The 13,747-nt window shown below is 37.9% G+C and overlaps 1 long non-coding RNA gene across 1 annotated transcript; it reads right to left on the bottom strand.

The window, feature by feature from the left end:
* Positions 1–275: 275 nt before the first annotated feature.
* LOC144370076 (uncharacterized) lies at positions 276–10,739 on the bottom strand. Its single transcript, XR_013430031.1, has 2 exons — positions 10,607–10,739; positions 276–4,299 (listed from the first exon to the last, which is right to left on the bottom strand). It is a non-coding gene; the product is annotated as an uncharacterized LOC144370076 (long non-coding RNA).
* Between the last annotated feature and the right edge of the window lie 3,008 nt (positions 10,740–13,747).

The following is a 13,747-nucleotide window of genomic DNA, read 5'->3' as shown; positions in this document are numbered from 1 at the left end:
ACACAGAGGAGAAGTGAGATCATGAAATAAGTATTTAGAAGGGAGATTTAGCAGGATTTAGTAAATGGCTAGATGTGGAGCATTGAAGGGAAGGAAAGTAGCCAAGATGATGTCAGATTTCTGGTTTGGGCACCTGACTTTGGTGAAGCGAAGCTATTCATGTGGATGGCAAGGGAGGAGAACAGACATGATTCAGTTTGGGGTAAAACTGGAGACCACATGTGGAAGGAGAGAGTTATAGAAGAGCCCTCGGATAGATTCAACCAACACTGAAAGATGATCACAAGATGAGCATTTAATGTTTCCAACACTTTTGCCCAAAATGAGGGAGAAAAATGTCTGATATCAAGGAACCCAAGAGAGGCAGAGTTTTACACAGAAGCTAAATAAGTCGACAGCATCAGAAATTACACAAATTATACAAAAAGAAAAGCCTTAATAAATCCATTTAATTCAATGAAAGAAAGTCATTTATGACTTAAGAAATAAACAATTTAGGTGAAATGAAGCCAGAAGCCAGATTGCAAATTATTTGGGGTTAGAAAGAAATCAGGAAGGAAGAGAGTGTGAGTCTGGTTACAGAGATCATATGAATGGGAGTAGAGAGACAGTGAAAAGGAAGGATATTTTTAAGACAAAGACGTGAGGATAAGTTTAAGTATTGATGAGATAGACCCTAATGATAAAGAGACACTGGCAGCCTGCAAGGGTAGAACTCTAGTAGATTTCTTTTCCACAGCTCCTTTCTTCCTTTTGCTTTCTTTCTTGTTTGCTTGCTTCCTTTATTTCTGTTAATTTTAAACAGCTTTACTAAAGTATAATTTACATATCATGAAATAAATTTTAAGTGCACAATTTAATTATTTTAGTATGTTTATGAAGTGGTGCAATCATCTCTGAAATCCAGTTTTAGAGATTTTTCATAATCTCAAAATTTTTCTTCTGTGTGTTTGCAGTTAGTCCTTGCTCCCTTCCTTAGCAAACACCAATCTGCTTTCGTCTTCAAAAGTGTCCGGGTGCTAGGCAATTTATGTAAATGAAATCACATAATATGTACTGTTTGCATCTGGGTGCCTTCATTTAGCATGTGTTTTTAGGTCCGTCCATGTTCTAGTGTGCATCCTTTCAACTTCTGAATAGTTTTCAATAAATTGCAGATGCTGCATTTTTGCTTATGTGTTTAAGTGTTGATGGACATTTGGATCATTTCCAATTTAGGGCTGTTATGAATAATGCTTCCATGAATGCTCATGTGCACATTTTTATGTAGACATATTTACATTTTTTCTTCAATAGATTCCTGGGAGTAGAATTGCTGGGTTCTATATGGTAAGTTTATATTTTCTCTTTTAAGAAAATGCTGAGCTATTTTCAAAGTGGTTGTGTAATTTTATATTTCCACCAGCACTGTGCAAATGTTCTTCCTTCTCTGCACCTTTGTCAGCACTTTGCATTGTCGGCTCTTAAAATGGTAACTATTTTAGTAAACGTTCAATGATATTTTGGTTTAATTTGCACTTTCCTAACAACTGACAATATTAAGCATCTATGTGTTTATCATCTGTGATGAAGGGCCTATTAAAATATTTTCGTCATTTTAAATTGATTTGTTTTTGTTGTTATTGAAAAATAAGAGTTCTTTGTAATCCTTTTATCAATCATATGATTTGCAAATTTGCAGTTTGTGGCTTGTTTTCCATGCCTTTGAAGCACAAAATTTTACATTTTTTTTAATCCATTTGTGTTCTTTTTTATGGCTTATTTCTTTTTGGAGTCATATCTGAAAAGACACGGACATTTTTCTCCACTTTTCTTCTAAAAATGTTATCATTTTAGTGCTTACCTTTATTCTTATAATCAACATTGACTTAATTTTTGGGTATGGTATGAGGCAATTACTTTTTCTCTTAAAAAGTTTTTGGATAATTTTTAAAACTAATTGCAGTCTTAGATAGTGATTACTGGATAAATTTCATCAAAAATGAATCAATGGTTTCCAAGTTCAATGCTTAACAAATTGGAAATTGAGTTTTGAAAAAATGTGAAATAAAATATTGATAAGTCTGAAGAAATCAAATATATTTTTTTAAAAATAAAATATGTATCATAGAGATTTTGAAGTATACAGCCAAAACTTTCAAATAACTAAATTACCTTTGGATAATGTGATACCATTCAATTAAGCATAAAAACAAAACATTCCTCTGGAAACCAGCAAGATCAGATCCATAAAGAAAATGAGGCAGCTAAGACTGGAGCATCTGAAGGTAGAGAACTAAGAGGGAGCAGGTATATGGGATCTGCTTGGTACAGGCCTGATGGGTGAAGGAGGAAGAGATTGGTCATGCAAACAAATACCAGAACCAGGAGAGCAAAGTATAGCTCAGTGATAAATGCAGAAGAAAAGCAATGAAAGAATCAATTGGAGCCAAAACTCAGTATTTAAGATGGAGGTCAAATATTTTTCTGTTGAATAATTTTGATGTAATTTAATAGGATATGGGAACAAGTTTTCCATGGTTGCCTACTCTGTGTTGATACTGTTTGGGATATTTTCATGTAAATTTCCTTCCTTGGCTTTCAGGAAGTGAATGAAATATCATTTCTACAAAAGTGAAAGGAAAGAAACTTGCCTCAGGCACACAGTACCCAAGTCCAGATTTAAGACCATGCCCTCTTTCCTTGTGTCTACTGCTGCCTCAACACTAAACATGAAGAAATATAAGATAGCTGATCTTTAAACTTGTTCCCTAACATCCAGGTTTTGCATATCCCACCTCTAAGAGATTAAAGAATGTCCCATCAAAATATGGCAGGCAGTTCATTCCAGCACCTCGTTCACAGGGCTTTGGTGATAAAGAATCATCAAAATGTATGCAGCCTCTAGGTCCCTATAAATTTCTGCTGAGTGAAGATTATTTTAAAAAATGGTGCTATGGGTCAAAATATTTTACTTTTTTTTTTTTTACCTCTGTTATCTCCAAATAAATGATGGCTCCTGACCTAACAGGTTGAGCCCTTGATTAGGTCAACCTCTGAAGAGCACAGTACAAAACAATTGACTGGTTGGTCTTATCATGAAAATCATCAACATTCAGAGTATCTTATGTTCTGAGCATTGGGATACACATTTAATACACATTGTGTGTGATTTTTACCAGTACATTCCGCCAACTTTAGCTCATATTTAAACAGATGGTCTGTGACTTTTGTATGCATAAGGATCATACTGAAAATTTTAAATGCAGTTTCCTAATAGATTCAATCACCACCAGTTCTGATTTAGTAGATCAAAGATTGGGGCCTAAATATGCATTCAAAGCAAACAAACAGATTCTAGGTAATTTGATGTATGTGATGACTTGAAATTTTTCTCTATGCTTGGTGTCTTTTCATGTGTGGGTGATAGAAGATGCTAAAACTTGAAAGGATTTAAGCATTTGCATTATGGTTTCAGTAATCACAATTGGTGTTGATGGAAATCCAGAAAAGAAGATGCTGATATTTACAGCTAAGATTCAGACAAGACAGGTAAGTTCTGACAGCTACTTGATAGTGGAGAAATTCATCTAGTCTGGTTACCTTCCAGAGAAAAAAAAAAGTTGAGCAGCTGGCTTGTATCCAATTCAACCTTGAAGAATAAAGAAGCCTGACTCTCTGGAAACATAACTTAGTAATTTGATCTCTTGTCAATGAGAGAAATGACATTTGATCAAAGCAGAATCCATATCTGTAGAATCCTAATAGTCTATTGTCTCTGTTTTAAGATTCTTTGTAGAAAACAAACCAACCGTCTATGGATTCTTAAGAGCTCCCTCTCCAGAGAAAGTCATATCAAATACATCTCTCTCTCTCTCATTCTATAAGGTAAAAACCTTATAGATGAATAAAAATATTCATCACTCTAAGAAATGACCCACAATTGAAATTAGCCTGGACCAGAGAGTATGTGTCCAAAGTGGGAAGGATGGAGCTGGGGATCTACAAAGAATGTCTCAAGCTCTTTTGACTTCATTTTTGTTTCTCGGTTATTTGTGTTCTTGAAATTACTAGTAAGGCTGCCTTCTGAGTAATTGATTTCATTTGACTAGACAATCTAGTCATTTGTGTTAGAGCATGTTGTCTTCATAGGACTTTGGTTAGCTGGATGGTCTCTGTGGTCAAAGCGCCTCATCACAGAACCAGGTACCTATTGACCCTTTAGTTAACTATATCACTGCTGCTGGAAAAGATTCTTGAAGGAGTCAAAGGAAATCAGTGCTGTAGTTGTAAAAAGCAGGTCAAGGATACCATTGATCCCTGTAAGAAAAGAAACCAAAAATTACAATTTTGATCATCCTGATTTTCATCCAGGAAAAATCAAAATTTAAATATTTTGAATACTTGACTTATAAAATATTTACAATTTGTGAAAAAAAAGAAAGAAAAGAAGAGCAGAAAAGAAAAGAAAAAGGTGATGATACATATTTTCAACTTTGACATAAAATATTAGCCCATAAGTGTTGTGCAAAGCCACTCTCTACACAAGGCTCCATACCGATTTATTTACATATGTACCTATGTATATATTCGTATATATTTTGTAAAAACCTATATATAAAGGCACATATAAGTACATTTCACCTTTTTTGTTGTTGTTGTTTGGGAAGCAAGCATACAAATAGTAACTAGGCCATGGGGATTTTTGAAGTCCATTCTTTTCTGGATTATCTGGATTATTGTATGAATAAAATTTTTTCTTGTTATGTCTATTAGTTTTTAAATAAACTTAAATTTGACTATTTTTATAAGTGCCTAGATTATTAAAATATAGAAAGTTAGAAATTGGTTGATCATGTTGAGGAATACATAGAAGAAAAATCTGTCAATCCAGAAAAACCTCTTCACAAATGTTGAAAAAAAAGAGTTTTAATATTGAAAAGTATTAATACTTGCACTCAAAGAAGTGTTGAAACTTCAGGGGCTGAGGCTGTAGCTCAGTGGTAAAGTGTTTGCCTCTCATGTGTGAGGCACTGGGTTGGACCCTCGGCACCATATAAAAAATAAAGATACTATGCGTTCATCTACAACTCAATAATTTTTTTTAAAAGAAGTGTTAAAACTTTGCATAGGGAACTTGCTAAAGAGATCACATAAAAGAAAAAAATAGGAGAAAAACAGGGAAAAAAAGAAGGAAGGGAAGGAAGGGAGGAAGAGGGGAAGGAGAAGGGAAAGAAAAGGTCACCCTTTTCCCAGGATGAACAACAACTAGTAATCAAGAGGAGCTAAGTGCTCTTTGTCACTTTTTTTTTTTTAAATTTACCTGATAGTTGAAGCAGCCATCTCTCTGTGTTAGTTGCCTTTACTAGAGGAGAAAAGGAACTTTTCATATCTCTCTGACAAGCAGCAAGTTTTAGAACTTGGAGTCAGTCACCTTATTAAAATCTCACTCTCCCCACACCCCAAATCAGGGAGATAGGGGCACTAACTTCCTTGACATTTACATTTCAAAGAGATGGCTCCCAGGCACTTTGGAAAAGCTTCTCTAGCTGTAAAACTGCAGAGAGGCTTATTTAGCTTTTAAAAAGGTTTACATACATCTCAAAGGGACACAGAAAGGACTTACAATTATAAATTTTCAAAGGGAAAAGGTCTAAGAAAAGAAGGAATGTCACTTTCCCCTCTTTATCTGGAAATTTTGGAAATATATTTCTTTTTCCTTTTTTTTATATATATTTGTCCTTATAGTGGCATAAGCCTTCTAACAAAAATGAGATTTTGTTAGCATTTAGAATAACGCATATGTTCCATAAATGAGGTTGTTACTGATTTAATATTTCCTCACAATTCATTTACTATTTCTCTCCAGCTTTCAATCCCACAAGGGCTTATTAATGACTCTCCAGGGAACCGTTTGCCTATGTCAAACATAACTCTGTAGCACATTTTGTTGTTAACAAAAAGTACTCAGAGAAATCTTCCAAAAAGAGTTTCAGACTCCTACCTCTTTCCTTTCCCTAATATATTTTAGAGGTTGCAAAGCATGAAGAAAGCCGCTGGCCTATGTCCACTTCCTGTTATTCATGAAATAACCCTCTTTTACAAAATGATATATTTCTAGAAAAAGGTTCCAGTGGAAGCAATCAGAATTGGTGTGACACAGTCGGAGGTTTTTCAAAATGAGCATAGAGAATATTCCAGTATCAACATTACGAATGTTATCCCCATTATTCTCCTTCTAATGTTGGAATGGATTTGTTTTTTTCATTCCTTCCTTTCTGCACTACATGTCTATCATTGTTCTGAGACGCCAGTCATTGGCTTCACAGAGACTCCTAAGAGGATGCTGCTGTTTACAAGTCTGCTGTGGTGGCTCTGAGAGCACTGAGCCCTCAACGTGTGCTTCTGGCAAGAGCAAGAAGCTAGAAGGCCTCTCTTCAAGGTGATATTCTGAGGAATAGGTAGAAATTTCCCAAGCTGAATAACACATTTCAGACAAACCAAAGCCATAAAGACTTGAAAAAGGATGTGTGCGTGCGTGTGTGTGTGTGTGTGTGTGTGTGTGTGTGTGTGTGTGTGCTGGTGCTCTTGATGCTGGTGATTTTGGTTAGAAGAAGTGTTAGGCAGAAGGACAGATTGTGAGTTAGTAACTACATTTCAGGACCTCAGCAACAGCATTACAGGACATGAGACATGCCTGAAAGCTGAGGCAGCCCTTACAGGTCCCTGGTTCTTGGCATCATGCCAGAAAAATTTCAGATGTGTTGATCAGAGTTGCAGGCATGAGCTTCTTAGAAGGGATGCAAACAGGAAAAAAGCACACTCTCAAGGGAGAGTGAGTCCTCTGAGACAGTGGAAGGATGGCAGGTCCCTCCTGACCTCCAGGTGTTTTGGGGTTTCCAAAGAAGTTTCCAGAGAGTCCCACCAGGTCCAGTTTTTGGCTTTTTACTGACACCATAGGAACTGTACAAACTGCCTCAGAGAGAGGATGGTGTGGTGCTCACCGAGTGGAGTTTAGGAAACTGAATTTCCCTGTTTGGGTTACTATTTTCTTCCTATTCCTAATTGGTTTATCGCCCTTTCAAAAGCTCTCAGCAAACTTTCTTTATTAGGGTTTTGATGTTTTGGTGTCAGGGTGATTGAAGGTTGTGACAATTTTGTGATAAAGGGAGGGTTCAGGCCACGTGTCAGGGTGTGACATGATCTTAAAATAATTTTTCGCCAGGGATTGTCAGCGTGCCTGGGAGAGGTTTTGACATCCCAAGTCCTATTTTCCAGGCACTTTCCTATCAGATAGGCTTCCTGGGGTTTTCAGTCCTCCTTCATTGTCTGTTCCGCTGTGTGGCAACTAATGACTGAGGGGCTACCTAACAACAGTCAGCTGTCCATTGCTGTGACAAAATACAAAAAAAAAAAAAATCAACACAGAGGAAGAAAGATATATTTTGGCTCAAGGTATCAGAAGTTTCCATGTTCACTTGAGTCCACTGCGGTGGGGGAAATCATCATTGGGGCAGGGCACAAGGCAAATCTGGTAACCTTATGGTAGCCACATTACAAAGACGAGAGAGAGAGAGAGAGAGAGAGAGAGAGAGAGAGAGAGAGAGAGAGAGAGAGAGAGAGAGAGAGAGAAAGAAAGAGAGAGAAGAGACAGAACGTGGCCAGGACAAGATACACCCTTCAAGATGAGACCTCCAGTGATTCACTTCCTCCAATCAGGCCCCAATTCCAAAAGTTTTCACCATCTCCCAATAGTGCCACCACCTGGGGACCAAACCTTTTACATATAGGTTTTTGGAGAACACTGCAGATCCAAACCATACCAGAACTCTTTTTTTTTTTTTTTTTTTTGGTACTGGGGAATTAAACTCAGGGGCATTCAAACACTGAGTCACATCCCCAGCTCTATGTTGTATTTTATTTAGAAACAGGGTCTCAATGAGTTGCTTTGCACCTCACAGTTTCTGAGGCTGGCTTTGAACCTGTGATCCTCCTGCCTCAGCTTCTCAAGGCTCTGGGATGACAGGTGTACGCCATTGCACCTGGCTAACAGAGCCTTTTACTAGGAAATTGAAAATACTTAGATGCATCCCTGAACAAAATATCTTTTTCTTTGATGGCTTAACAGAAATAGGAGGTGGCGTTGAGAGAGCTCTGCAATTCTGACCCAGGGTGGTTCAGAATGGCAGGGATTGTTGTGCCAGTGGGAGAACTGGGGAGCTGGATAGGGTTGGTCTTGCCTAAGGTTGAAGGGCATTTTGGGGGGATTCAGCTTTCACATTGTGTATTTGGCTATGATCCAGCAGACTGCAGACAATTATCACAACTCACACTATGGAATGATGGTTTTCAGTGCCGAGGCTGATGAAACAAAGCCAGTTGTCTTCTCTGGTGCTACTTCAGACCCAAGCCTTCGTCAGATGAGTTGCATTTTCACTTCCTCAAAATGCAGCAAGTGAGATGACCACAGTGAAGATACCTACAGGCCAGTGACCTCAGACTCTTAATTGACAGATCTCATTTGGAGCTCATAGCCTAGTTTTCAATTTTCAGATCTCTTATTTTTTTTTATGGGAAAATTTTCTATACCTTGTGCATGTTTGCTTTATGTGAATGAATGAGCTACATATGTATATACATACATTTCTTTTTCCTTTTATTAATATAATCTCTTTCATGTTAAAAATTGGTCACGGTTTTATACTTGTCTGTGAAGTGGAAATGTAATTTTGAAACTCTTCCAGAGAATCAAAGAAAAAGGCATGGCATAACTTTGCCTAGCTGATAAGAAGACACTTTGCAGGGCGCAGGATGTCCGCAGTGAGAGCATCGATCTTCCTTATGCTCTGTTCAGATGGCCCCGTTGGAATGCTCCAATTTATTTTTCAAACCTAATTAGAATACATTCACTTTTGTCCCAGGTACACATTCAGGGAGAAACTCTATCTCCATACAAATGAGATAAATGTCAAATACCAGCACAGTGCACTGAAGATCAGTCACAGATGACGATCTGAGGGAAAATATTCTCCAAGGAAAGTGTGGAACAGAGAAGGGAAAGAACAGTCACTGGCCCCTGCTCGGTTTGCTGGAAGTTGTGCTGTAGCCTTAGTCATCTTTGGATAGTCACCACCTACAGAATGTAGGAATTTCTTCCCAAGTTTAGGTAGTTCAGTTTCATAAAATAAAATAACTGGCCCCAGATCGTATAATCAGTAAAATCTAATTTTTTTTTTTTTTTTTGAGAGTTGGGATTAGAACTCAAGTTTGGGTCTCAGTGTTTCCTTCAAAACTTACTTTCATTCAAAAATTGTGATTATGATTATTATTAATTGTAGTACTGGGGATTTAACCCAGGGGAGATTTACCACTGAGCTACACCTCCAAGTTTTTATTTTTTTATTTTGAGACAAGTTACTCCTAAGTTGCTTAGAGCCTTGCTAAGTTGCTGAGGCTGGCCTTGAACTTGCTCATTCTTCCTCAGCCTCCCCAGTCACTGGATTTACAGGCGAGCATCACCATACCTGGCGTGTCATTCAAATTTTAAAAATTCATGGCCCCTCCCATGAATGCAATACCACAAAACAAGAAACAACCACCTTGGACTCCAAGCCAGAGGAGTACTGGCTGGCCAGGAAGAAAGTGACTTTGTTACAGGTCTGATGGGTCACGCCCTAATAGACTCTTAGATTTATGATCATACTTAATTAATAAAATGATCCCACATGAAGCAAATGTGATATCACTAGTGTTATAAAGGAAAAGAAATATATACAACTCGGATGATTGAAATACAATGAATAGTAGACAGTGAAGTAGGGATTCAATGTCATCTGCCCAACTCCAAAGCCACTTCCACAAACCATATAGGTTGGTATTGTCACTGCCTTCTAATTGAAAAAGCAGAGGCATAGGGAGATGACATTTATAAACCCAGTTTACACAGTTACATGAGTGTGCACTCTAGGGACTTCAACCCAGTTCTCCAACTTTTCTCTAGTGTTGTGCTCTCTATCTGTTCCTGAAAGCCACTTGGATTACAACACTTCACACTTTTATTTAGGATTTTCTGCCTAAAGGCTTTTTTCTGCCGTGCTAGCAGACATAATCTTCAACATCTTAGAGTTTTAATAAGAAAACCCAAAGCTGTTTTGGAATCTACAGTGTACTTAGGCATGTATTTATATGCTGGAGAAAATCCAGTGAGAGACTCAGTTGCCTTGATTGATAGATCTAATGGAGGATTCCCTTTAGTTCTGTGCAAATCCTTCTCCTTCTGAGAAACTCTTTCACATTCTTCTAGGAGGAAGCAGTGTTTGCCTTTTCCTCTTCCTCCCAGCTACCCCCTTCCACCTCTATTACAACAGACATTCATCTCACCTTTTACAAACCCACTCTTTGATTACCACATAGAAACTTGCAGTGTCTGTTAAAATTTGAGTCTCGAAGTACCAAAAACAAAACAAGAAGCTATTTTTGCTTTTTATCTTATTTAGTTCCTTCCATTGAACTCAATATCTGTTTGCTCCATCAGGTACAATGTACAAAAAAGGAAAAGAAAGGAAATGGCTTGTTAACAAAAGAGAACCATCCCTGGTTGATCACCCGGTATTGCGTCATGACTCACCAAAGGCAAAAGGCTTTTGGAAAAGCTTGTGTTAAGCTTGGGGCCCAGCAGTGTTTTCTTGATTCTTCTCTCTCATCACCTTTTCAGGCAGAATTTTCATAAGAACAGCTTGGAAGCTCAGATGCTTTCCAGACTGTCATGCTGTCACTATGATAATTACTGTGCTAATCACCAACACCTTGCAGATTAGTGGAGATTAGTGGTGGGCCTGAGGACTGAGAAGGCAGCCTGGCTCAAAGGCAGCATTTGCAAGAACCCCCAGAGGACTGGGTGAGTTGGCTGGTAGAGAAGGATTAAAGAAAGTATTTTGAATTATTTCTCAGGGGGATTCTTGGAAGCTACTGTGCTCTATGAGTTACAAACAGAGGGTGGGGGGAGGTGCTAGAATTGACTCTGTAGTCCTAGAAGTCATGGCTTAAAAGAGAAAACTTGAGACATACTTTCAACAGAAATTGAGGATGATCAGACAAGAAGGAAATATTCCAAATCCCAATTAGTCTGGGATTCTCAGGGTTCAATGAGGCCATTGGGATTTTGGTACTTAGAGCCCTCAAAAAGCCAGTTAGCAGTGCAAGTCTTCAAGTCTAAAACCAAATACCTAGCATTGCTTAGCCTTATTTGACTGCAGAATCTTTTGAGTCCCTACTCTCATCCCCATTTCACAGGCTGTGTTTAGCAGGGGAATATGGGAAATTCAGACCTAAGGGCAACATTTTAAGGAGAGAAGTTAAATTGCCTTTCTTTGAAAATATATTTGGTTTAAACTATGTTTGTTAGGAATTTATATACACATTCCTCATTTAACCTCCCCAATTTGGTGAAATAGAAAATACTGTTTTCTTCATACGGAGGTGGGAAGGAAAATTCAAAGAACTTAAGTGGCATTCTCAAGTTCGGCAGAGTTGTGATTTGAATCCAAGCCTGGAAGGGTACATCCCTACTGTGACAGCAAAGATACATCTCTTTATAAGGAAATCTAGGTCTCTGATGAGCTTGAAGGCAGCACAGAAGCTACAAGATCATGCCTATGTCCTGTCAGTTTGGTGATGAGGAATGTAGGAAACTGAAGGTAGTTTTAGGAGTTGCTGTATTCATTTTATTTTATTTTTTCTGCTGTTTTATTATTTTTTTTCAGGTGCATGTAATTATACACGATAGTGGAATTTGTTGTTACTTGTTCATATGTGCACATAACATACTTTGATCTACTTCAAATGAGATAGAAGATTAAACTGAAGATTGGGCAAGAGATCTAGAACCCTGGAATCCTATTTTAGATCACTCTGCCTTTCAGCTGCTGGCAGGAAATATCTGCACAGATGAAACTGAACAACTGATGAAAATGCCGAGTTAAAGACCCTAAGGATGAGGTTGGACTTCAGGGGAAGTTCTGATTGCCTGGTTAGTATCAAGAGGAGATCTGCGCATGGTGGCTCATGCCTGTCACCCTAAGTACTTGGGAGGCTGAGGCAGGAGAATTCCAAGACCAGTCTTAGCAATTTAGAGAGAATCTGTCTCAAAATATAATTGAAAAAAGGGTGGTAGTTCAGGGGTAGTGGGCCCTGAGTTAAATTCCTAGTGCTGCTCAAAAAATAAAGAACAACAACAACAACAACAACAACAAAAACAACCTGAATTTTTCCTTAAGGTCCAGATGAAATAAGGTTAATCTTTCACCCCAAACACTCTACGACGAAGCACTATGGTTTTTATCCAACTTATCACTGTACTGGAGGAAGGAAGGGTCCCTGGGATCCCTTCTGTCCCATGCCACTCCACTAGGTTAGAAATGTAGCATCCAAGAATAACATTCTATCCCGTGGGGCCTTGAGAGAAGAACCCGTTTAAATTCTGGCCCCAGTGATGCTGGCTCCTTAAAATGTCCTTTTTTTCTTGGGTGTATGGCCATCTTCTAATTTCTTTGGGAGAGAGTGAACAGAAGATGAGAGGCACATTTTTGTAAACACTAAGTTTCCAGAAAGCAGCGTCAGCTAAACTGTAAAAGATTGCAAGTACTTAGTCTGACAAATTACAAGGTCAAGTAAACAGAAGATTATTTGTTTTTTTTTTGTGTGTGTGTTAAAACGCAGTAAGGGGTACTTTATCTTTTCCACTGATCACAACTAAGTTGTTAGGTGGAAACCATCTAACAACTCTCTCAGGGTAAGATATTGTGTGTGGAGGTGTGTAAGCCTTTCTTCCCAAGTCTCTTGGTGTAGAACTGGGACAGTCAGAATATCTGAACATCGGAACAGGCTGGAACAGAAAAGTTCCAAGAGAAACCTCTCCTACTGCTTTGAGCACCAGTTCCCTAAGGGATGGAGAGAGAGGAAAATCCCCCCTTTATTGTTTCATTCTCATTTTTTTCCCAGCCTATTCCCAAGGTAAGTCTGTGTCCCCAAAGTCCTCTTCAGAGGAGGAAGTGGTAGCAGCTGCTGTTCAGAAACTTAAAATTGGAAGAAAAAAAATCCTTCTTGACAAAAGTAAGGTAAAAAACCTTCCCCCTGGCCCTAGCAGTGCTGGGAGAATCCATCCTATGTTCTGTTTCTCTCTGTCCTTCCTGTTACTTTGTCCCAGAAGTCAACAAGATTTCAGGACGATGTGACAGAGCAGGTGTATAGATAGGGACCAATATTGTTTGGAAATAATGAAAATTATAAATTAGTAACAAAAGAGAGAACTAGAAAATCTATCAAATATTCAGAAGATAGACAATGAATTTCTAAATCTAGTACTATTTATGGAGGAAAAAAATAAAGTGTAGAAAGGAAAAAAATAAAACTTTTTTCTATTCACCGATGCCACAGTCATCTTCATAAAAAAAAAAAAATGCAGAAAATCCAAAGGAAAAAAAAGTCTCCTGGAACCAATATGTGAGTTTATCAAGGATATAAGATATAGAATCAATGTCATAGGGCAAGTAATATTGTGCAATGAATAAACAGAGGTCACAATTCAAAGCAAGGAAGCAAACAAAACCATAATTAGCCCCTTTAAGAAATGAAATGCTTCAACTTTTTAAAAATAGAGAATAGTGTGTATCTTATATATAATTTTACATTTTTGTTGATTTTATTTACATTTGTTGATGATGTAATAAAACAAAAGAAATGAAACGGGGCCCGTGTGCTGGCCAATCAC

The sequence above is a fragment of the Ictidomys tridecemlineatus genome, chromosome 2, assembly GCF_052094955.1.
Source record: "Ictidomys tridecemlineatus isolate mIctTri1 chromosome 2, mIctTri1.hap1, whole genome shotgun sequence".
Classification (NCBI taxonomy): Eukaryota; Metazoa; Chordata; class Mammalia; order Rodentia; family Sciuridae; genus Ictidomys; species Ictidomys tridecemlineatus.
Note: the sequence above shows the minus strand (reverse complement) of the source record. Positions and strands in the feature narration are given on the sequence as shown.